This window comes from Molossus molossus, unplaced genomic scaffold (genome assembly GCF_014108415.1).
Source record: "Molossus molossus isolate mMolMol1 unplaced genomic scaffold, mMolMol1.p scaffold_m16_p_13, whole genome shotgun sequence".
NCBI classification, from domain to species: Eukaryota; Metazoa; Chordata; class Mammalia; order Chiroptera; family Molossidae; genus Molossus; species Molossus molossus.
The window spans coordinates 28,360,076-28,385,651 of record NW_023425348.1 but is presented as its reverse complement, the minus strand read 5'-3'; the positions used below and the strand labels follow the sequence as shown (position 1 = coordinate 28,385,651).

Genomic DNA, 25,576 nt, shown 5'->3' with positions numbered 1-25,576 from the left:
GAAGGTCCAGTGCCCAGGGCTGGGAGATGATCCATGTTCTTCATCCATTTTTAAATACAAAAGGAATCTGTACACATTTTAAATCAGAAGATAAGTAAAGAAGAAAACTTAAGTCTTCCCTAGCCCCAGATAATATTTTGATGCATATCTTTCCAGTCTTTCTTCTATGGGTGTGGGATCCAGCTCTACAGACTGTTTTGAAATATGCCTTTTTCACTTCATAGGAGTCTCTGGACATTTCCCTTTATCAGCATATATTTTTGGCAGCTGCATAATATTATGCTGTGTGGATGCACCCTAATTTATTTAATAGGCCCCTTTCAGATGGACGTTTTGCAGTGTTTCCACTTTGGGTCTCTCACAAACAGCACTGCAGTATATATCACTGAACGTATCTTAGCACTGCTGTGCAAGTATATTGCATGATAAAAACCTATTACTGAAATTGTTCAATCAAAGCATATGCCCATGTTAAATACTGCTAGAGATTGTCAAATTAATAGGTGCTTAAGTAGTGTTTGTTGAATTGATCTGAAAATTGAGTTCTAAAGCAAGGACAATAGAGAAGGAGAGAGCAATGGAACAGAAAGAGGGCGATTAGGAAAGAGGCGGAGAATGTTTTGGTACCAATTTGCATTTGTCTCTGCCAGTGCTATGGACGGTCCATTGCACCCATGAAGGTTGTGCAGAACGACTCCCACGATGTTAGCTCCACAAAGACAGGGCTCTGTTTTGTCATTGATGCAATGCAAGCTCTGAGAACAGAACCTGGTACAAAGAAGATAGTGGTATTTGTTGAATAAATGAATGCATGAAAATCAAGACTCACTGAGGTTAAGTCAAATAAGTTGTGGAAAGTATCTTGCATGTTATGTGCACTCAGTACATGGTAGCTGCCTTTATAAGAGCAGATACTAAGTCGTGCTATCAGTATTAATAGTTAGTAACCTGAGTTTGCTGCCTCCAAAGCAAGTGGCTACCCATTGCCCCATATGTGGTATCCTTGGCTAGGGGGCATCTCATAGAAAAAGTGGGATTCAGGTTATATGTCTGGACTGAAATTCACACAAGGACAGGGTCAAAAGACTGAGAGCAGCACATTTTGGAGTAATGAAGGCAGGGGTGTCCCCAAAGACTTAAGTATGGCCTCAGGCTCCATTTTCCACTTAGGCTCCGGTTGCTAGTTGTACAGAGCATGAGGGAGAGAATACAATGTTTTCTTCTATAGAATTTCCTCTTACAACGTACAGACCGTTTTCCTCACGGCAGTGAGAGAGAGTGGCACGGACACTGTAGGTTCTGCCCCATACACTGTCACTGTGGCAATTACACCATTTGGGATAATTGTCTTGTAATTGCCACTGTGATTTAAAATCTAATGTTATCCTCCAATTGTTCCGATGTCTTTTCATGAATAATGCAATCATCCCATGAGCCCTCTGCCAGTTTCTTATTTGAATTGGCCCTGTATTTGAGTTATGCACCATTGTCTCACACACCATTTTCTCCCAAAACTAATGTGGCAGAAACAATACAGGGAATAATCAGGACTTGCCTAATTATGGGAAATGGGATTGTGAGTACGGTATAAAGTTCTTCTCTGGATATTTCCAGCCTCCACTTGGCCTATAGGTAAACAGGAAGGGGGGCAGATTTTTCTTTGAGGGTATTAGCCTACTGTGCTGTACGTGTATGCCGGACATGCATGCGTACCCTGTCTGATGTCACGTGAGTTTTCTTTTCAGAACAAGCGAAAAACAGATTCTTCCATAGGGTGACTTTTCTCCGTTGTATTATGTTGTCACCATCAGATGCAGACAGCTCTGTAAACATGAGCTGGTGTGTCTCCATCTAAGGCCAAAACACTAATTGTTTATATGAATAGGCAATGGCAGCTCGGGTTTCTGTTTCCAGTGTCTGGGACTTGGTTTAATAGAACAAGAAGAAATCAGGTGTATTCAGACAAATGACAATAGAGTAATTTTAGAATTTCAATGTAGCTTCTACCCCAGGAAGGGATGATCTCATTCTGGTGGAGTTTTGCTCATTTATTTCCACGAGATTTACATGGATGCCCTCATTGTTAGGCCCTCTCAGTCCTGATGGAAGTGGGAGGGGTGCCCTGGCCACCTGGCAGCAAATGGAGGGTCAAGTTTGGTCTGTCAGAGTGTTCCTTTTGCATTAGGGCCCAGGTGAAGTTCCTGAGACAGCTCTGAGCCTGAACTGCTCATTTAGAGGAAAGGTGTTATTCACCTGAGCACTCCATGGCTCCTCACTACTGTCACCACCAAGTCCAGACTCCCCAGCTTGACACCAAGGCCCTTCAAAGACCTGCCCAATTCTTGAGTCCCAATCTGCAGGCCAGAATCTCCTAGGCCTGGCTGCCCTTTGGGCCTTTGAACATGCTTTTCTTAGAGGTCAGTATCTCTAAGAAGTTTCATCTGATTCCTCAAGCGTTGTCATTGCCCCTTTCACATTCTTCCCTTGTCTCCTGCAGGTAGCCCTGACACAGGGTTCCTAATATCATGTTATTCCTCGTCACTTGTCTATCTCTCTTAGAAACAGTATCCAAGTGGGCAGGATGAAGCGTTCAAACCAGCTCAACCACACTTGTCACCGATGACTGTGTGGTAAAGAGGGGATGAATGACTGAATGATTAGTGGCTCCTTGTCCTCCTGGCCTCAGTTGGGGGTGGGGGGGGGCAAGCAGGGTGTCCACAGTGAGTCTGCAGGATCAAGGGCCACCCACTACAGCCTGGAGTCTGAGTGGCCGGGCCCTGTGGGCAATGTGTGTAGCCCAAGTGAGCTCCCTTCACACAGGCACAGACCACCCCAGGGAGGAGGTTGGTAGCTACAGAGCCTCCCAAATCAGCTGGAGAAGATGGACTTACAGCTGGCTGGACAGGAAGCTTTCTAAAGCCCTAGGATAGGACAGGCACAGGGGTACCTAGAGATCTGGGAGCCAGGGTGCTTCCTTTTGGATCTGAGACAGTAGGGCCAGCTCTGCGGCCAGGGACTGCTAGGAACAGAGGCAACTGTGGGGTGCAGCGGGTTTTCGCCCCAGAGGGTGACTCTGACAGCCCAACAGCTTCTCCAGCTCTGATCTACGGCTAGAGAGAAAGCTGCTACCTAGGACGCGAGTCGGGGTTTCTGGAAAGTGGATGGGGAGGCTGGGTTGAGGTAGCATAATCTCTCAGGAAAGAGTGGGCCCGAAGACTTCACATGGAATGTTTGAATGTGACATGGTCTGCAGGATAACTTTATTCTGCACAGTAGAGGTGGTTGTTTAACATCTGAAGAACTAATTGGGCTCACACACTCCACAGGTGGTTACTTAGCCTTTCAATGAGTCATCGGAAGTCCCCACAAGCTTCCGAAAAGCCCTGGCCCTATGTACCTCCAGCCAGCACCAGAAGGTCGTTGTTTGTCATAATGAATATTAGAAAAGGTTTTCCACTGGTGAAATGAGGACAGTTGGCATATGAGTTGACTAGAACTATTATACAGGCTCCTTCCTGGATGAACAGGTGGGACCAAGCAGCCTCCACCCGTTGAAGAGGCAGCCAGGGCCTGAGGAATCAATCCCGTGTCGAGTCATTTCCAGGAGGTTCTGTTTGCCACTAGAAGGCTAGCTGACGCCAACCGCCAGGCGCTGTCCTCTGCCTGCACGTGAGATGCTCGTGAGAGACTGCAAGGAAAATTGTTGAGACTTCATCACACTCTGCATCATACAGACACAGGACTGTTTTATGCCTGTTAACAGAAGTACGTATGGGGGAATTCAGTCTGCGATTTGCTTCATTGTACCGAATGATCTCAGGGATGGGCATGGGGAGCTCTAACAAAGGGAGCTCACCAATACTTGTCAACAAAAAACTAATAATTCTGTGACAGCTCAAAGTGCCTCAGATCCATTTGCAACATTGTGCTGAGGACTAACAGAGGGGGCGCTGGACCAGCAGGCACTCCTCTCACGGAAAGGACGGGCTCTCTCGTGCTGGTCTGGACTGCTAGAGTGCGGAACTTTGGTCAAGTCCTGCAGCCTTCTCTGTGGTGCTGCAAAGACACGGTCTTGGAGTTTCTAAGGAGATGAGACTGCCCCACTTGTCGGCAGCATTTGCACTGGACCTCTCTCTTACACCACACACAAAAGTGAACTCAGAGCGGATTGAAGATTTGATTGTAAGATCAACCATAAAATTCTTAGAAGAAAACACAGGCGATGAGCTTTTTCACATCAGTCTTGATGATTTTTAGGTTTGACACCAAAAGCAAAGGCAACAAAAGCAAAAACAAACACGCAGGACTACTTCACAGAAAAAGTTTCATCACAGCAAAAGAAACTATTAACACAATGAAAAGGCGACCTATTGAGTGGGAGAAAATATTTGCAAAGCATATATCTGAGAAAGGGTTAATATCCAAACTATACAAAGAGCTCATGCAATTATTTCACTTAGCATAATGCCCTCAAGGTCCATCAAAATTGTTGCAAATGGCAAGATTTCCTTCTCTGTCTCTTTTTTTATTACTTTATGAATCTTGCTAGGAATTTGTCAGTTTTGTTAGTTAACACTCACCTGATGATATTTTTCCATTGAATTCTAAAGAGTGGAAGGGAGGGAGGGAAGGAGAGAGACAGAGAGAAACATCAGTGTAAGAGAGACACATTGATTGGTTGCCTCCTGCATATGCCCTGACCAGGGCAGGGGATCAAACCTGCAACTCACACATGTGCCCTTGACTGGGAATTGAACCCCTGACCCTTTGGTTCATGGGCTGATGCTCTAACCACTGAGCAACATAGACCAGGGGTGCACCATTTTTCTTGTGCTTGATTTAATCTCATGTTGTTTTATAAATTCAGTGTAGTCTAAGTGTACAGTGTTTATAAAGTCTATAGTCGTGTACGGTAATGTCCTGGGCCTTCAGATTTACTCATCACTCACTCACTGACTCACCCAAAGCAACTTCCAGTCTTGAAAGCTGCATTCATGGTAAGTGTCCTAATATGTGTACCATGATATATCTTTTATACCATAGCATTGCTATACCTTTCTATGTTTACATAGGTTTAGATACACAAATATGTTTCATTTCATTACAGTAGACTACAGTCTTCAGTACAGGAACACACAGCATAGGTTTATAATCAGGGGCAGCAGGCTATGCTGTACAGCCTAGGTGTGCGTAGGTTATACCATCTCAGTGTGTGCTAAGGGCTCCCATGGTGTTCGCACGATGACAAAGTCACATTAACAAAGCATTTCCCAGAGTATATCCTCACCCTTAAGCAGCACAGAACTGTATACAACTATCGAATTGCTAGGTTACACACCTGAAGCTGATATGTCAATTACACCCCAATAAAAATTAAAAAAGAAAGGAAAAGAGTAAATTGGCATCTGAACAGACATTTACATATTTCAACAAACATATGTTGACATTCACTCACTATCCAACTGAAGTTTATTGAGTATGTGTTAGGGAGACAGCCACTGCTAAATTTGAAGTTTAGTTTCCTAGTCATTTTAAGCAATTCTGTGGCTGTGACTGATAGAATTATAAATTAAGTCTCCTGAGGACAAAAAGGACTGGCTGTTATGCACAAACCCGAGTGGGGGTGGGGAACCAACAAGCCAGCAATCTGCATTCTGCTCCCTTCCGTCACAGCTTGTGAATCTGGCTGGCTCTTCAACCCAGGCAGGGTGGCCTTTCATGACATTGACAAGCTTGAGGTTTTCCAGAGGTTGATCCAGGTCCCACTGGGCAGATTCATGCTGACAACGGCTGGAATTTGACAGGTTTCCCAGCACTGAAGACAGGTGAGCTTGATACCTGTTGTGGTATCAGCTCTGATATGTCATCCTGATACTATTTCTAGGTTTGTGCTGGATCTGGGGTTTCCCTGGAGATTTGCACTTGAAAGAGAGCCAGGTTGATTGGCATGAACAGGTGATGTTATTAATCAGTGAGAAAAATAGGTCACTGCGTGCCTCGTCTAAGTCTGGGACAACAAAGTCTCAGAAATGGGCAGGAAGTGATGATATTCCCAACCTGGCTGCAGAGAGGACTCCAACAGTCCTTCCAGACTTGACACATGTTGATTATACTTTCAATGTTTGAAACTTAATGGTTTATTTAAAGGACAACTGATGGCGATTGTTGTGCCATTGATCAGTTCCTTTCAGGGAGTGCAGGCCCGTCGAGCACCTCCCAGCTCAGGAGCAAGAGATGTCACTTGCATGTGTGAGTCACTCTCAGTGGACCTCAGGCTGGACTTCTCCCCTCTGTCTGGACCAGCATGTCCACCAGTGAGCACTCTGCCCCTACCACTCCTCACAAAAGCCCCATCTTTCTAATTCCTCAGGCCAAAAACCTGACTGTCACCTTTGACTCCCCGTCCTCATACCACACATCCACTCTAGGAAATTTGTCAGTTTCTAGATATACCGGTTGTCCCAAAAAATGTATACACACTTGGAATAATTATAAATTTCAATGGGTTAAAACTGAAATGAAAGAAACTTCAATTGAGCTATCGACGACTAAGTGTGTATATATTTTGGGGGGAACACCCTATGTGTAGAACTCACCACTTAGCTCCATGACTACCACGATGGTCCAAGTCACCATCTCCCTTGGATTACTGCCATAGCCTCACTGCTCAGCATCCTTCATGGTCTACTCCCCACCTCTACCATTCCTTGGCTCACTTCCTGCATTTATCACCTGATATTGGCCTGTCTCCACCCACTCGGTAATCCTGGGGTCAGGTCAGAGCAGCATCTGGCACGTGGTAAGTGCCAATCCTGGAGGGATGAATGATGCAGGGGGCACCCCAGGGGAACCGACTCGCAGCATGTGCTGAATGAGCAGATAATTTAGTTTCTTGGTCCCATGAGAAGGTCTCCTGTTCCATCCATTAATGGGGAGCTGGGGGCGGGCGGGGATTAGGACACAAAGCCTCCGTGACTCCATCATTTACTCCTCACCTTCCAGGCATATTAACCTAACAGACCAACATATTGGGCAGCAGCCCGAGCCCAGGCTTCCACAGGAACTATTTAGAGTTCTGACCCCACTCTCTCGGTTGAGTAATCTTGACATTTGTTGCTCTCTCGGGGAGCGTCAGGAATCAGGCACACGCAAGTTATCCCACAGTGAGATACAGCCTGTGCCATTGTGAGTATACCCTTCACATGCCAGACAGATTCCACTTCCTCCCGGAGAGGACAGACAGGCCTGAGCGAGGGTTGTGGAGGGCGTGGGGAGAGGGGCGGACGGAGCCCTGCAGGTGGGATGAGGAGGAGGACCACGGACCGTCTCCTCAGCCCAGGGCATCAGTGCTGTGAAGCTTCTGGGCTGTCAGTCAGCCGCATCCAGGTTCCCCGTTGGCCTGGCTCCCTCTTGGAGAAAACCAGGACAGCTAGTTACTTAAATTGTATTAATCCTTCTCATTAAATACATAACATTTTTAATTAAAGTAATTTAAAAATAATGTGAATGCAATTGAAAATTTTACACAGTGAAGATTGCTAAAGAAACCTCAGGGGACTTGCTTTATTTCCTGGTGGCCTTTGCCGGTGACGTGGTGACGTTGCCAGAGGTGGATGACCTTATCCACCGCCTTGATGATCCCAACACCACCGTCTGCCTTGTGTCCCACGTAACAGACCTGGAAGGATCGTCCAGCTTTGCAGGCTCTGATTGCTGAGAGGGAGGTCTGTTTGGACGGCATTCAGTCCGGCCGGGCTGTTCACGCTTTCTCTGAGGCCACGTGTCCTCTTACCCTTCCCTGGGAAGTCGTTCTCACAGTTTAGTCACACAGTAAACGCTCCCTTTTTTCTCCCACGCGTCTCGCTAACTCAAGCTTGTGCCCAGGGCCGTGGAAGGCCAGTAGTCTGGACTTTCTGGGTTCTTGGTTTCCTCGAGGCCCACACCCCAGTGCAAACTTCTGTCTTAAGTAGCCATTTTCCACCTTCACCCCTAAGGAACCATGAAGAATTGGTATCAGTATCATTTCCTCATCACGTCACCTTCTAGAAGATGCCGATTTGTTTAGCCAGTCTTCTCCACTACCATCTGAGAGTGACCACTGCTTGGCTCTGATCTGGGAACTATCGGTGGAAATACGAGGGGTATAGCCCCTGTCCTTGAGGGGTTCACACTCTGGCAGGGTAGACAGAATACCAAGAAACAACAGGTTCAAACTTTGTGGGTCCACTTATACATGGATATTTTTTCAATACGTATTATAAATATATTTTCTCTTCCTCATGATGTTCTGCATAACATTTTCTGTTCTTTAAGCTTCCATTATGGTAAGGGTATAGTGTAGAATACATATAGCATGCAGAATATATTTTTATGGACTGTTTATGTTATCGGTAAGGCTTCTGGTTAACAGTAAGCTATTAGTAGTTTAGTTTGTGGGACATCAAAATTAATACGGAGATTTTGACTGTGGGTCATGGGGAGGAGTTGATGCCCTTTACACTTGCATTGTTCGAGGTCAACTGTATTTCAATGTAATGAAAGAGTCACGAGCGCTTTGAGTGAGGCTCCTTCGGGTGTGTGAGGAGGTGAGGATAGCTCCATAGAGAAGTTTTACTGGCCTTCAAGACAGTGAGCACTTCAGGGCCCACACAAGTGGGAGGAGCCCGGGCAGAGGCGTCTGCGGAGCACCGTCCGGGCTCAGTTTGCCTGGAAGGCAGGGAGTGGGTGGAAGAAAGCAGTGGCCAAAGAGATTAGGAGCAGGGTGAGGGGGGATCATTATGCTTTAACTCCTCCGTTTAATTTTTCTACACTGTAAATCTAATTATATAATCATGCTGCTGAAAACTCTTGATTAGTCTTTATTGCCCTCATGGGAAAAATCAGTCTGTTCATTAAGTGGTGAGGAGCTTGGAGAGACGGAGCGTGAAGGCAGGGTGCTCCGGGGGAGGCCACAGCAGAAGCCCGGATGAGGGGATGGGGCTGCGGCCAGGCAGTGCAGGTGGCATATGTTCGAGATCAGGAGAAAAGAGGGTCAGAGAGGGGAAAGTAGCTTGGGTTTTAACCAGGGTACATGTCATCAGGAAGGGGGGGGGGGGCATAACTATTTCAGCACCTTCTCCTTTATCCCAAAGTCAGGATCAAGTCCTCGATGCGGCACCCTGAAAACTGGGCCATGAACTCTAATGGACCAGAGCTGCCCCACCTCTAGCCCCAGGATCTTCCCAAAGAAGTATCTCAGGGGAATAGTTAAAGCAAAGGATAAGCCCCTTTCCTCTGTGGTTCACCGGGAATGGAGAAGGAAGTAGGATGAGGCGGTGATCAAGCTGGTGGTAAGAAGAGAGATGCCAAGGACATGGTTAAAATTAAATGTCCCTGGGGTCTTCCTTTTAAAGACAGAAATTGTCCAGCTGGTGTGGCTCAGTGGTTGAGCATTGACTCATGCACCAAGAGGTCACTGGTTCAATTTCCGGTCAGGACACATGCCCAGGTTGAGGGCCAAGTCCCCAGAGGGGGCATGTAGGAGGCAGCCAATCAATGTTCTCTCTCATCGATGTCTCTATCTCTCTCTCCCTCTCCCTCTGTGGAAATTAATAAAAGAAGAAAAAATAATAAAGACAGCAAGTATTTGAGAAATCAGTAGAGGATATCGGCATAGACTTTTTATTCATTCATTCATTCAATTAATCATGCACTCATTTAGCAATAGAAAAGTACATACTTTCTCTTTAAAAATATGTGGGAAGTGACACCATAGGCTCCAGGAGGGATCCACAGAGCAACTACACCCAAAGTGAGTACAGATTGAGAACTTTAAACGTAACTGCAGTGCTGGCAAAATAGACGTTATTCCCGGAGCACTGGAGGAGAAAATGATTATGTAAGTGTTACCTGGTGCTTCCTTGGTTAGGTGGGTGCTCAGGGGTCATGACAGGCTCATTCAGTGCTGTTTCCAACATGCCACTCACAGTTCACAGTTGCACAGAGTCCATTAATGAAGGATCGAATGAAGTGCTCAGGTGTCCCTTGTGTCCATTTATTAGTTACTATATAAAGCACCTTCTACATCCAAATGCAAGCTGTCCTTGAATACATATATGTTTGATGAATACCTTGGTTTTCTTTGGAAATAATTTCATTTGATCTACAAGAGATAGTAAGAAACAGACACATTTTAGAGAGTAAAACAAAGTTCTCCTTTCTCTGCTCCTAAGGCAAGTGTAGCCTCCCCTGACCTCCTGAGATACACATCTGTCCTTTTCCAGATGCCAATGCACCAGAGCCGACAGTGCATCAGGTGAACAACCAAAATATTAGTCCAAGACATGTCAGATTCCACTGCATAGTGCTTATAATTTAACTGTTATTTAGCATTTATGGATAACACACATACTCACAAATTGTTTTACAATCACTTTGTAGTTGCTCTGTGAGAGATAATTAAAGCAAAACCATTTTAAATGAAGCCACTCAAAGGGGCAAAGCTGGTGTGCCAATAATGTGCTATATAAATGCAAATTACTGAGATTCTTACAGTGAAAACTGCTTATATCATTTTTCATGAGACCAACGTGTAAATATTACAATAGTTCCCTGATTTATAGAGCACTTGTCTCCCTAAAATATAACCATCCCTAACCATGCCTTATTATAAAGACCTTCTCAACTCCCAGGGATGAGTAAATCAGTTTATTCAGTGATCCTTCCAATCAGATCCTACAATGATGCCCAGCTCATAATAGGTCCTCAGTGTTTAATGACTGAATGACAGACTGACTGACTGAATGAATGAATGAGATAGCATTTTAACAAGATTTGTAGTCCTAGCTGGGTACCTCAGTTGGTTAGAGCATCGTCCTAATTGTGGGTTCAATCCCCGGTCAGGGCACATATAAAAATCAATCAATGAATGCATAAATAAGTGAAACAACAAATCAACGTTTCTCTCCCTCCCCCTTCCTCACTCTTTAAAATCAGTCAATAAATCAAAATTCATAAACATCATTAGCCTTCATGCAGAGAATAAGAGTTGAGGAGGAGATGCTCATGAAGAAGAAGAAGTCAAAGTATTTGGTGAATTACTGAAGTCAAAAATCTTGACCAGAACAGAGGCATGAAAACAGGAGCATGAGCTAGGGTTAGTCAGATGAGTTGAGACTAACATCAAAACATAAAAGAAATAAATCTATATTTCTGTTTTAAAAATTATTGATTGATTTGAGAGAGAGCATTCATTGGTCTCTTCTTGTATGTGCCCTGACCAGGGATCAAGCCCACCACCTTGACCTATTGAGATGACACTCTAACCAACTGAGCTACCCACCAGGGCAAGGAAATCTATATTTCTAACATTTGGAAAATGAAGCTGAAAAGAAGAAATAATGAAAAAAATTTGCTAGTAATTGGTGAGGTTAATGTTCTGGAGAAGTAACCCCAACTGAGCAATAATCTGTACATTTTAAGTGCCTGAGAAGCCAATAAAAACGTAATCTTGGGAGAATTGTGTCTTCATTAGCTTGGATACAGCAGCAGCCCCCTCGGTGGTGTGAACAGAGCAATCTATGGTTTACATTCTACAAGATCCCTATTTTATAGCAAAAATCAAAGCTCATCTTAGTTTCACCGCGTGCATTTAGGGAATCCTTTCTCAGAGGCAAACTACTAACCACTCGTGGAATTAATGTACTGAGAAATACAGTTTGGAAAATACTGGTTTAGAGCACAGAAAAATAGAACAGAAAAGCAGTCTCCACGGTAATTGTGTTTTTCATAAAAAAAAAAAAAAAAAATCCCACTCCTGTTTATCTTCGGTACTTAACAATCCTGAGATGTTCTGGAACCTTCTTGAATGCCCAGATTTCTGAATGGCACCAACAGCACACCATTTTTTCTACAAAATGTAGAATGCCTACATCTGGGATGTTTAAATGACTCCTTCGGCCTTTACTGGTTCTGCAAACATGAACACAGAAGAGCGCCCTGTCTCTGCCCACTGGCTCCATGTGAACCAGGCCTGGTCAGAGCTGTGCGTTCCCCACAGCACGCAGCCATCTCGGCCCTGGATTGGGCAGACGAAGGACTCATGCCTCTGACTGATTTTGACAATACTTGAACCAAGCAAGAGCCTGACTGTGTAAACTGTAAAGGTCATCACTACAGCCCAGCTGGTGTGGCTCAGTGGTTGAGCATGGACCCATGCACCAAGAGGTTGCCGGTTCAATTCCCAATCAGGACACATGCCCAGGTGGTGGGCCTGATCCCCAGTGGGGGGCATGAAGGAGGCAGCCAATTGATGTTCTCTCTCATTGATGCTTTTATCTCTCTCTCCCTCTCCCTTACTCTCTCTAAAAATCAATAAAGAAAAAAAAATTTAATAAAAATAATCATCACTACAGTTGCCGCACCAACAATGTACTTAACTGTAAAATAACAAGAATAAAATAAGAAAAAATAACATTGACGTTCTGATAGTTTTGAGCACCTTTCATGGACTGCTTCATTTCATCCTCACTACAGCCCTATGGGCTGGGCACCATTACAACCCTTTCCCCACTGAGGCTACTGAGATACAGAATCCTACTGGAACATTGCTTTCCTGGTATAATGCAAATGCCAGATCATTATGGTAAAAGTGGCATTTTACCTTAGCCTTTGAGAGAACATTGGACATTTCCAGTCACAATAAATACGTTGGGACTCTAAGCAAAAGGAAGTTTAAAAGACCCCTTGAGCTTGAAAGGTCACAAGGTTAACTTTCTAAACATCAATAGTCTTTTCCCCCTCCAATAACTTGATCAGCTTATGGTTCAGAATTGATCAAATGATCAAAAGAATGATTTATACACTTTTAAATAGTTGGGGGGGATCAAAAGGAAGAATGATAGCTTATGTATGAGAAAATCAGATAAAATTCAAATTTTAGTGTCCATAAATAAGGTTTAATTGGAACACAGTCACATCCATTCATTTGTAAAAGTCAGTGGCTGTTTGGGGGCTACACCAGCGGAATTAAGTGGTTACAACAGGGTCATTAAGCTCGAAATAGCTGGACTTTCATAGATAAGTTTGCTTGATTTAGAGCACTGTGCTTTTTAGTATTCACTCAGCAAACTTTTTTTTTTTGGGGGGGGGGGGTACGTGCCCCTAGCCGTTAGGGCCTAGCAGGAACTGAACCCGGGACTCTCTGGTCCGCAGGTCGACACTCCAACCACTGAGCCAAACCGGCCAGGGCGCAACAAACATTTTTGAGCACCACTCCCTCCAAGCACTGAGGAGACTGAGTCCAAGGAAGCAGGAGAAAAAGGTGACACCAGACATTCAGTATCCAAAGTGCTTCAGTAGAGAGATGAACACACAACTCAGGGAGTGTCGGGAGGGAATGGCAACTGGGGGGAGGGGGAGGAAGGGTTTGGTAAAGGTTTCAGGAAAGAGATGACAGCCCACCACGTTCTCAGACATAACAGTCACACCGAGAGGTAGGGTGACCCCCCGGCATCACTATTTTGCTGATGAAGATACAGAAGCTCAGAGAGGCCGAGGGCTTTCTGAAGGCCAACTGGTAAAGCAGGGTCGGGGCAAGGCTAGCACGGACTTCCAGGCCCATGTGAGCTACAGAAGGAGGCCACATGGCAGCAGGGAAGGCCATCTGCACAACAGAGGGGGTGGCCACACCGAGAGGAAGGCCAGGACAGTCCAAGGAGTAGGTCACATTCAGTCATGATGACAACCAGGAGTGGAAACTTGAAGTGCTTGCTGGTACAGGACCACTGTGACTTCCAAATGACCGTTCGAGAACATAGGCAATTTCTTTATGGACCAGAAGTTACTGTTCCAAGAACTTTGTGCTGTTTGTATTTTAAGAAAACCGGTGCCAAAGCCTGGATTGTGTTACCTGCTTTGAAATCTCTGGGAATATCCCAAGTTTTCAGTCTGGTTTATTTCCATCACTCCGGTTTGGGGCACATCCATGGAAGCCTGGAAGGGGAGGGTTGTCCTTTTAAGGTTAGCCATTTTCCAAGCATTTTTTAAATGTGTTTTGTTTTGTTTTAGCAAATGTGTTCAACGTTGACTGTGCATCAGAAACCTTTATATTACATCATTTCAATAAATCGTGGTTGTGCGGAAACGGCAACTGTGTTGAGCATATAAATATTTTCTCTCATTTCATTCCCTGTGAAATACAGGTTTGTAAATCTGGACGTGGAAGATCAGGGTAAGAGTGAGAGAGGAAAAGAAGACTGGCCTTCACTGAGTGCTCGTGGTAGGGTTCAGAAGGTGGTTCCCATTTGTTGCTGTTCATGAATAATGCTTCAGAGAATATCAGTTTTCCTAAGAGAACACTGCAATAAAAACATTTTATCATGCAAAAATACTGATCTAAATTGATTAACATTGACGCCACCTGAGACTACCCTGGATTCCTCCAGTGGCTTCTTAATGTCCCCAGGGGAGATCATAGATCAAGCTGATACTGAGCCTGAGCTTGGTAATGGCCCATCCCTCCACCTCCTGCCCCCAGGGGAGAACGTGAGCATCTTTTGAAAATCTGTAGCTGGGGACATAACACTCTGGAGACTCTATAGTCTTGAGTGCGTATCCAGTCCTTCCTCTTCCCATCCTAGTCACCACAGTCTCCAACCCTGACCTGGCTTAGGCTGCACCCGGGGGTCCTTGGGGCTTTGCTGCCAGTGAGCCTATGACTCGAATTCCTTTCACTTTGGCATCTGAGCTTTTCCATTCTAACAAGGGCCATCTACCCAGGCGAAACTAGAGCATTTCCGGAAAGTCAATATTCTTATTAATTAAAGTTTACAGCATGTGAAAAATTCACCTTTAAGGAGCTATGATTTATTTTCCCATCCAGGCCCCTTGATGTTGCAATTAATAAATGAAAATCCAATAACTTTCTTTACCACGAGATGCTCTTTGTCTTATCTCTGCAAGTCTGTAAAGAGGAAAATGAATGTAGACATTAGACATGGAAATATTAGTCAGTCCGGGGATTGGGAATGAAGAGGGACACAGGGGGATTTGGACTTCTGCATATACCATAGCACAACGCACAGAGCGCAGGATGCTGGGAATATAGCTCTAGTTCGCTATTCATTCGCTGTGTGATCTTGGGCAAGTCATTTCATTTTTGAGTCTCAGTTTCCTCAGCTGTACAATGAGGATAATACCAGTACTAATCTTTAAGAGTCTCATGCTCTACCGACTGAGCTAGCCAGGCACTCCTTGTACTAATCTTTAGACACCAGTACCTTGGCTCATGAACATTAAATAAATTAATTCATATAAAGGACTTCAAACAGTGCCTGAACATAAGTACCCAATAGATGTTAGCTGTTATGGTTACTTATACTTGTCACTGAGTTATAGAAAGGAAGCATCTAGGTAAGAGTTACTCTGAGAAAAACATGTCACCCGTCATAGATTACTCACGGTGCAGCGGGATCTTCACCTTCAATAGAACGTATTCTCCATCGAGGGGGTTGCTGCACAGGAACCATTTGTATGTGTTTTTCATCCAGTCATTCCATGTGGCAAATGCTGAGATGCAGGCATAAAGTCATTCATTTATTTGTCAGGCTCTGGCTAATGTGCAGAGGTTCACATAGCATATATTTAAATATGTAGCAATTATAAATCAAGGCAACAAATCATTACAGAAAATGTTTTATCCTACTTGGAGAAATTCACTTCCAAGATGACCTGGAAAGCCAGGTCCCCCCCCACCCACCCACCCACTACCACATATTATTCAGTCGAGTTTCCCACATTTGGGGAAACCGCAGGGGTCAGCACATCCGGAGTGCAATGGATAAGCCTCTCCCTGGGAAAGCACCTTTGTGCCCATGGTATCCCCTCTGCCAGGTAAGTATTGGTGAGCCAGGCTTGAATTTAGAATTCTCAGAGTTCTGCGCCCAAATGTGGCAGTTAATGCAAGGGTTTCTGGCTCTGGCACCTCAGGACCAGGGGTGCTCACCCTGATGGCATCACCCCCCTGTGTGAGGATAGACCCAGGTAAGATGTACATAAGAGCAATGGAAGTGGATTCTGGATCTTTGGGGTAGATCATTCCAGGGTTTTGATCCTCTAGAACAGCGGTTCTCAACCTGTGGGTGGCGACCCCTTTGGGGGTCGAACGACCCTTTCACAGGGGCCACCTAAGACCATGAGAAAACACATATTTCCGACGGTCTTAGGAACCGAGACACTGCTGCTCTATCCGTCTCCAGGTGGGTCCGCCCGCAAGCAGATACGCCTACACACAACATGAGGAACTGTATTAAAGGGTCGCGGCATTAGGAAGGTTAAGAACCACTGCTCTAGAAAGAGGACATAGTCCTGGCTGGTTTAGCTCAGCAGTTAGAGCATCGGCCTGCGGTCCAGAGAGACCAGGGTTCGGTTCCCGCTAAGGGCGTGTACCTCAGTTGCAGTTTGTCCCTGGCCCTGGTTGGTCGTGCGGGTGGCAACCACTCGATGTGTCCCTTTCATATCGATGTTTCTCTCTCTTCCTTCCGCTCTACCTGAACAAAAAATAGAAAAATGTCCTTGGGTGAGGATAAAAAAAAAAATAGAAAGAGGACATAAGCTTGGATAGAAAACTCCCCTTGGCCCTGTGGACTCCTTACCCTGTGGGAAGAGTTACCTCTGGAGGGCAGAGGCAGGAGCCAAGCCTGGGTCTCCTTTTTGGGGGCAGTACTACTTCATGCCTGCATTGACTGTCCTTGATACCACGGTGAGAAAACAGACATGGTATGAAACGGACATCATAAACAAACACTAAATAGCACTTAAGCCAATAATTCACTCCATTTGTGAGGATGCCGTGAAAGAGGAATTCCAAGGTATTGTGAGCAGGTGGAGAGAGAGCGCTCACCTCGTCTCGGGTTTGGGGCAGGTTGTCCTTCGAAGCTCTGAGCTGAGACCTGGAGGACATGGAAGGTGAAGAGGGTCTGAGAGTCTTCTAGGAAGAAGACCATTGTGTGCAAAGTCCCTGGAGTGGGAAGAGACCAAGGAAGGTTAATATGTCTGGAGTACGTAGAAAGATGGAGAGGTGTTGGAGAGACTGGAGCTGAGACATAGGAAGGGGTGAGATACTTTAGGGTGTGATAGGAATTTTGTTCTGAGCCCCTGCTTCCCTCCCTGAAGAGGACAATAACATGGCCAGCTGACTACACATGGATACCTCCTGAAATGTTTAATATTCTGAGTCAGCCGCTCTTGTGAGCGTTAACTCAGGTTATCGTCAGAACCTCTGAGATGGTACTATTTTCATCTTGTTTTGACAGATGAGGAAACTCAGGCACAAAGATGTTAAGTAATTTGCCCAAGGCCACCCAGCTAGTAAGAGCTGAGCCAGTCTGACCTCGGAGCTGGTGTGCTCACCACCCTCTGCAGCTGTCCTCAGGCACCAGGAGACCTACTACGCACGGAGGAATGCCCACCTTATAGATGTGTCATGTGCAATGATCCCAGAAGCCTGCAACGTTGTTATCCCAACTCTCCATGGCTGGGTTGTGGATGCTCACACAGGTTAGGTCACTGGCCCGGGAGCACAGAGCCGCGCTGTGGCAGAGCGGGGCACCAGCCCAGGCTATGGCCTCCAAGGTCGGCTCTCTTCCTTCCACTTCAACGGGTTCTATCAAAATAAGGTAACACATACAGATGCTTGGTAACTCGTCAAACACTGTACCGACAGCAGTATTACCATTCTCAGTGGCCCTGGCTCTCTCCAGAGCTCAGAGCTTCACAGACAAGACAACTGTATCAGAGTAGTCAGCTAATTTGCCAACATCACACAGAGGGGAAATAGGAGAGCTGGGATTGGAATTGGCTGAACCTGGCCCCAGGGGGTCACATGATTTCTATGCCCTTCACCCTTGGGCCTAGGGTTGCTCTTCATAAGGATGGTGTATTCTTCTACAGAGCTGATTTGATTCAGAGATTTCGGTAAAATATCATTTTATGTTGAGCATAGTGATATATTAGTGTGTCGAAATGCAGCATTCAGGTGAGTTTTTTTTCTTCTTTATTGATTTTAGAGAGAGGGAGAAAGGGAGGAGAGAGAGATAGAAACATTGATGAGAGAGAACATTGATTGGCCGTCTTCTGTATACCCCCCATGCAGAAGGGCCCACAACCTGGGCATGTGTGCTGCCCAGAAATCGAACTGGCGACCTCTTGGTGCATGGGTCGACATACAACCACTGAGCCACACTGGCCAGGCCAGATGAGGTTTTATAATAAAACATGAGACTTCAAAACAATTTTGCTTTGCTACTGAAGCTTCCGACGATCCTCAGTCCCTCGGGGACCGAGTTAGTCCTCTTGGCCAGTAGGGAAGGGTACTTGGGAGGTGTGAGAAGCTCTTCATGCTCCAAACTGCTAGGGACAGATGCAGGTATGACAAGGGCATTTGTATCTTCTGGCTCTTTTCGTCCTGGTGGAGGTGCTACTGCTTAGATGTGAATGAAACTGCTCAGCGCATGAGGTGAGAAGCGGAGGTGTTTTATCTTGTGTGTGTGTTGTTTTCGTGCCCTGTAGACACCGTTTTGCACATTGTAAGTGGAAGCCCTAGGGCCTTGGTGAGAGATGCTTCCTTCCTGATTTCTCTGCATGTATTTTCCCTTCTCTACCACTGGGGGTCACAAGTGCCCACTGTAAGTACCATCTCTTATTGAGAAAGCAAAGTTCTTTTTCTTGAATGAGAGCTGTGTCTCAATGAAACAAGGTAGTTTTGGCCCCTTGTTGATGAAAACTAAAAGGACTAAGGGTGGGGGGACATTGGTGGGGGATGGGGGTGTAAAAAGATAAGGAGGCAGAGTTTGGAGTCACAGGAAAGCCGACACCCCCCTGCTGGTGAGCGCTTGGGGTGGGCATAAGTAGGTACTACAGTAAGTGTGGCCAATGGGAAGAACTGCCCTGTGTAACCACATCTCCTTCACTTTAAGCTAAACAGCTTTCCTTTGTGCTGCTGATGGGCTGCCAGGGTGGGGAGCTGGTGTAGGGTGAGGTTGTATTTTAGAGGAGAATCAACTTAAAGAAAAACACTGATAAGAAAAGGTTTAGGATGCCCACGTGTAAGGCCAAAGGGTGAGTGACTGATGCTTGGGAAACAGTTCATTTTACTGGGTTTTTCTCTTCCAGGAGGCTGGGAACCTGTGTTCTTAGACTTTGTACTCTGTCAGCTGATGGTCATCGGCACAAATTCAGCCCCGACAGGAATCCCTCATTTGGGACACCGTGAAGAGGGAATTTAATTCTGGGCAAACAGCTGGATTGTGATGCACCGTGGCTGTGAAAACAGCTCCATAGTGTTACAGCTCAGTTCGAAGCCGCACGACTGCGGAATAGCAGGGCTGTGAGGAGCCCTGGGCGAGGTGGCCCTGGGCGAGGCCCCTCTCTGGACAGCTCTGCCCTGCGCCGGTCTGCTCCAGGGAGGTATCTGGTGTTTCAGCTCCAGCAGGGAAACAGTGTTAGGTAGAAAGAGAAAGTGTGCTCTCCAAGCCAGAGGGGAGCTGGCTTATATAATAGCCCCGCCCCTGGTCCCTGATTGGTCCACCCTCATGCAAAGGAGGACTCCAAATCCTCACAGCTGGCTCCAAAAGGCACTATCTTGATGAGTCAGAACTGAGTCACTCTGATTGGTTAGGGAAGATGCTGATGGGGAGATAGCTGCACAGCTCCACTTGGATGGGGAAAGTCTCCATCTTATTGGTTGAAATAAGATCCCAGAAACTCCTTTGTAAGGACTGGCCCAGAGGCCAGAAACACAGTGCAGCCAAGCAGTCCATCCAGGGCAGGTGGCAGGCAGCTCCCTGCTCCCTGAAGTGTGGTTTACGTGAGAGCCCTGTGCAGAAATGGCTGCTAGGCCCTTTTATTTTTAACAATTTGAGTCCAGTTAGCCCCCAGAAGCCCTTCTTAGTGAGCATCTTCTTTCGCAGGGTCCACAATTCCCAGTGCCTGGCGTAGCTCCTGGGCCATGGTAGACTCACGGTGAGTACCAGAAGGAAGGAGGGAGGAATGAGAAAGGATGGGGAAACGAAGGAAGACTGAGTGGAAGGTGTGTGTGGTAGAGGGATGCCCACTTTCTGGTATTCGCACCCCTGGGTAACCTCCTTCCTCACTTCTAATATTACACAAAAGTGATGGGTGTCACCTCCAAGGTTAGGTTACAAAAAGGATGCAATTCTGTCTTGAGCACACTTTCTTCCTCTCTGACTCTCACTTTGAGAGAAACTGCCAACTATGAACTGCTCACTGGGAACATGAGTTCAGATGCAGAGACCCTGGCAGTGGATGGGACAGCCAGGAGGTAGAATCACAGGAAAGTGGGCTGGGATGTAGGTACAGGCAGTTGTGGGCTTGTGGAAAGAGGACTGGATAATTATTATTCTCCTTATACAAATGGATTTTATATACAGATAATATACTACCATTGAGAGGATTTAATCCCAAAGAGCTCTGCAACCTAATGGCATTTGCTCCAAACGTCTTAAGGCTAATGAGGCGTTGGGGCCCCGAACTCCCATGCTTGCAAGAGCCCGGCAGGCATGATGGATCAGTGAGTCAGGCTGGCCTGGCAGCACAGCCCTTCCTCAGAGAGCAGCCCCACGCAGCCCAGGCCACGGAGGCCGTGCGGGGAGTCAGACCGTGGATGTCAGAGCTCCTGATTGTTAAAGAGAACCGCACAGACTCTGTACATTTGTCAATGTTGGCTCAGAATTTGTTTTACACTTCCAAATAAATGATCATAGCTGCCAGCGGCAGACTGGGGATGACTTTGGTATATTCATTTTCAAGCATTAAGGATACAGAGTCAGTGACTGGTTTGAGGTATGGTCTGAGGATATTTGAAGGCGTCCACCAAACAGCTGAGTTGGTCCTCCGTGGTGGGAGCCGGTTGCATTCAGGGGCCTGGTTTCTAGTTGGCTGCCTTCTGGGGAGCCCACACCCCCAGGAGATAAGGATGTTCATCCCCGCCCCCTTCCTTCCCTGAGAGAAGAGGCCTGCCCTCTCAGAAAACACCCGTCACAGCTACTGCCTAGGGGAATGTCTTCCTCCTCAATTTGAGGGAAATACATCCTTTGTATGAGTCTCCTAGATTCAGCTGTGGGAACTGAGGTGGGGAAGTTGGAGGCAGGTCTGGTTCTGGCCTCTCCTTCTGATGTCCCCATTCCACTGGCCTCCCTCCTCCGTGCGGAGGGAGCCCGAGAAGGAACTGTGAGGGGACGGAGCGGGGGAGGTGTTCCAGTGAGTTTCCTCGCCAAAGAAGAAGTCTTTCATTCATCAATGAGCATTTTTAAACACTTACTACATGTTCAAACCATGCCAGGCACTAATGGAGCTATAAAAGGAAAAAGAAGGCACGATCCATCCTCAAACTGTTCTGGTCTAATAAGGGAGAGAGCGTACATGTATTAGAAACCAGTAGGAAGTCAAATGGGGCCTAAAAATAAAGGTGAAGTAGACTGTTGAGAGATGTTGGCATGAACGAGAATGGAATCAATATTTCTCCTAGGATACTTGGGGAATCATTTCCTAGCCTTAACATCATCCTTCCCCCTCGGCCTCAGGATGCTCTGTCTTTCCCAAAGTACACCAATTTTATTGGAAAAGGAACTATATATTTTTAACTATCATATTTTCTAAAACAAAAAAAAATCTAGATAGATGGTAAAACAACCAATTTTTCTCCTTAGTTCTTAACATTATTTATATGAAAAGATTTACAAAGGCACACAAATGAGATCACATCTGATTATCCAATTCACAGATTGTGTTGGGGAAGGGTACATTAGGAGTACTGGAACAGATGTCCTGTGATGTCGTTTGCTGCTCTGTCACCGTCCCTGTTCCCTTGGCGTGACTGCCAACATTTGGCCGATTCTCTTTGAGAGAGTGGGCCTAAGCTGAGTAATTTGAAAGAGTATAAATCAATCTTTATAATCTGATTGACATCAGTCAATTTAGTCCAGAGATTGGGCTGTTTATTTCTAACTTATACTTGGCTTTTAACAACCCAATAATTGGGAACCGCCATGGTTTATTGATAGAGCGCTGGTAAGATATTTTTTAAATATCTTAGTCACTGACTTTCATAGTCATTGACATTACAGAAGATTTGGGACTCACTGGCCCCAAAGGGCACTCTAAGTTTTGTTGGGAGACTGAAAGGGGCTGCTTCTCCGGGGCCACAGCAGGGAAGAGGGAAGGAGAGCGCAGTAGGGCAGGCATTGAGCTTCGAGGCTTCCTGTGGGGTTCATGCCATTCCGGTTCATCAGGAATTGTGGGGTACCTGCCACACACCAGCACCAGCACCAAGAGAAGCTAGGAAAGCAGTACTCAGCCAGAGGGCCTCGTGGCTGCGAATGCCTACAGAGCGCGGCCAGGTGAGATCAATGAACCAGTGGGTAGGTACAAGGAGCACTCAGCACTCTAGGTCTTTCATTCACCCATGTTTGAAATACTTAACTTTCTATTTACTATAAGTACAAGCACAATGACAGATGGCGATTGATTCTATTTGGTCTGGAGGACACAGTAGGGAGGAGGGGCTATGGTACCCTGCAGAGTGCTGGCCCAATCTCAGGTAGATGGTGGGATGGTCCGGGGCGGGCAGCTGCTAAGCTCTGACCATTGTCAGGCCAGACATGCAAATCTCCAATTTTTCAAGAGAAGCCAGATGTGTTTGTGTGTGTATCTTTTTTTAAATCCTCACCCGAGGATATTTTTTCATTTATCTTCAGATAGAGTAGGAGGAAGGGAGAGAGAGAGAGAGAGAGAGAGAGAGAGAGACATTGATTGGTTGCTACCCACACGATCTGACCAGGGCTGGGGACAAACCGCAACTGAGGTACGTGCCCTTGGTCAGAATCAAACCAAAGACTCATTGGTCCTTGGGCCGATGCTCTAACCACTGAGCAACTGGCCAGGGTGGGATCTTAAAATATTTTGCCATGAGGCATGTACATGATCTCCTGCCCTGTATACACAAGACATTTAAGAAAGAAAGAAAGAAAGAAAGAAAGAAAGAAAGAAAGAAAGAAAGAAAGAAAGAAAGAAAAGAAAAGAAAAGAAAAGAAAGAAATCTCCAGTGCTCTTCGATGTGTTCATAGTCACACCTGTGCTTGCTCTGAGGAGACAGCCAGGCTGGGATACCTTGGACAGGGCCACAGTGGGTGGTAATGACTAAAGGTGATGAAGGTGTGCTGACTGTATTTACCAACCAGGAATGGGAGGCACCCATGGTCTGACAACAGAGTGAAGTGTTTGACCATCAAGGAATGTCATGGGTTCAATTTCCAGTAAGGACACATGCCCAGTTTGTGGGCCTGATCCCCAGTGGGGGGCATGCAGGAGGCAACCAGTCGATGTTCTCTCTCATTGATGTTTCTATCTCTCTTCCTCTCACTTTCTCTATATATAAAATCAATAAAGAAAAATAATAATAACTTCAAGCCTCCCTGAATACCTGGGTAGCTAGCTAGGTTTGTTAGAGTATTGTTTTGATACACCAAGGTTGCAGGTTCAATCCCCCGTCAGGACACATACGAGAATCAACCAATGAATGCATAAATTTAAAAAATAGATTAACTTCAAGTTGACAAACTTTCTAGAAATAATGAATAAATATAAACAACTATTGACCTACATTCAGAGTGCAGTCACAAGAAATTATTCTGAAAAATCCATTACAATAATTCTATTTTTTATTATAACTCCACTTCTAAACAGATGAATTTACTGCCGGAGTTCTATAAAACAACACTGGAAGCTTTCAAAGACGCTAAGAATAACAGGCTGTGGTTTAAGACAAACACGAAGCTTGGAAAATTGTATTTAGAATCAGAAGACTATGAAAAGCTTCAACACATTCTACACCAGTTACATCAGCCCCGCCAGACCGATGATGGAGAAGATGACCTTAAAAGGGGGTACACGGTTATTAGAAATATATGCTTTGAAAATTCAAATGTACATGCACACAAAAAATAACAAATAATAACTACTGGAGAACATCATGCTAAGTGAAATAAGCCAGTCAGAGAAAGACAAATAACCATATGGTTTCACTCACAAATGGAATTTAATGAACAAACTGAACTAACAAGCAAAACAGAGACAGACTCATAGAGAACAGGAAGACAGCTTTTGGAAGGGGGTGGATAAGGGAGTGGGGTTGAGTAAAAAATAAAAAAAGAGAAAGAACTCATAGACATGGACAACTGTGTGGTGATTGCAAGGGGAGGGGTGTGGGTGGATGTGGGAGGGGGTATGGGGGAATAAATGTTTTATAAAAATATTTTTTAAAAATAACAAAGAACTTAAAGCACTCTGTTCACAGTCACTTCACATCAAGTCTGCCGTCCACTGATCATGGGAGTTGTCAGAGAGTGTGGTTTTGACATACACTTGAGAGAAGGTGAATTTCATAAGGCACACACTGATTTTTTTAAGCCTTCAAGAATTATGATGAATTAAGAAGTTCATGATGAGACACTTGCTTAACATGTTTGGTCTTAGCAAATACACTAGCGAAATTGCAAATAAACCCATTTGACTCACAGGAGGCAAACCTTAAAAAAATGCTCCAGAAAGTCTCATAATGACAAATGTGGTAAGTGCCTATCAGAATGATATCACTGACTTTGAAAAGATTCTGAAATCCCAGCAACATCTGAAAGGACGACTCTTTCATAAGGGAACACATAGAGGAGCTTTTGTGAAACAGCAGAACACAAGTGCTCCTAACATTGATCACGCCTTACACAAGAATACCTGTTCCTTTGATGCTAAGGGGGCGAGCAGCGATGCAGGGACGCCGAGAGCTTGCTGGCGCAGTGGTACTGGATAGCACTTTGTCTGGCCCGATTGAGCAAGTCAACCCACCACTTGTGCTGGATCGTCAGAAGGGGGTGGTGCCCGATATTCTGCCCTAGATACATGGATCAACCAGTGACATTCTCTCAACCAGGCCGCCGTCAGTAAACTGGCTTAACAGAGAACAAGCTTGACAGCCATACTTGAGGCCACAGCGCAGAGATGTAATTCTTCAAGAAGTGGGGACGGCAAAACTGCTATCAGTTGATGTGTCCTGAAACTTACTGGAGTTATGGCACAAGTGCCTATTTTTGATCAACTGGTTTGTGTTTTACTGCTGTACTTATCCCAAGAAAAACACCCTTAATCTCCAGAAGAAAACCGAAATGCCATGGGGTTTATGCTGTATTGACATCTTGCCCTAAACATACAACATCATAGAAATTTGTCATGGAAAACATGACCAAAGCGAAGATTTTTGTCACGGTTTTAAATACACTGACATGCTACTGTCAGTTACATTCAAACAAGTTTTACCTGAAGATATTCTCTCACAAACAACCTGCAAGAACTTGAAATGCATACCTTTTATTTTTAACAACTCCTTTTCTCGTGTACAAATTAAAATGTTTGCTGCATTTTGCCTGACCGATGTGGCTCTGTGGTTGAGCGTCGACCCATGCACCAAGAGGGCTCAAGTTTGATTCCTGGTCAGGACACGTGCCCAGGCTGTGTGCCCAACGCCCAGCGG

The 25,576-nt window shown here is 45.5% G+C and overlaps 1 non-coding gene and 1 pseudogene across 1 annotated transcript; one reads left to right on the top strand and one right to left on the bottom strand.

The window, feature by feature from the left end:
- The first annotated feature begins 4,915 nt into the window (after window positions 1-4,915).
- LOC118627854 lies at window positions 4,916-25,003 on the top strand (annotated as a pseudogene).
- On the bottom strand, window positions 15,718-15,878 carry LOC118629162. The gene has a single exon (XR_004959404.1). It is a non-coding gene; the product is annotated as a U1 spliceosomal RNA (small nuclear RNA).
- Window positions 25,004-25,576: the final 573 nt, after the last annotated feature.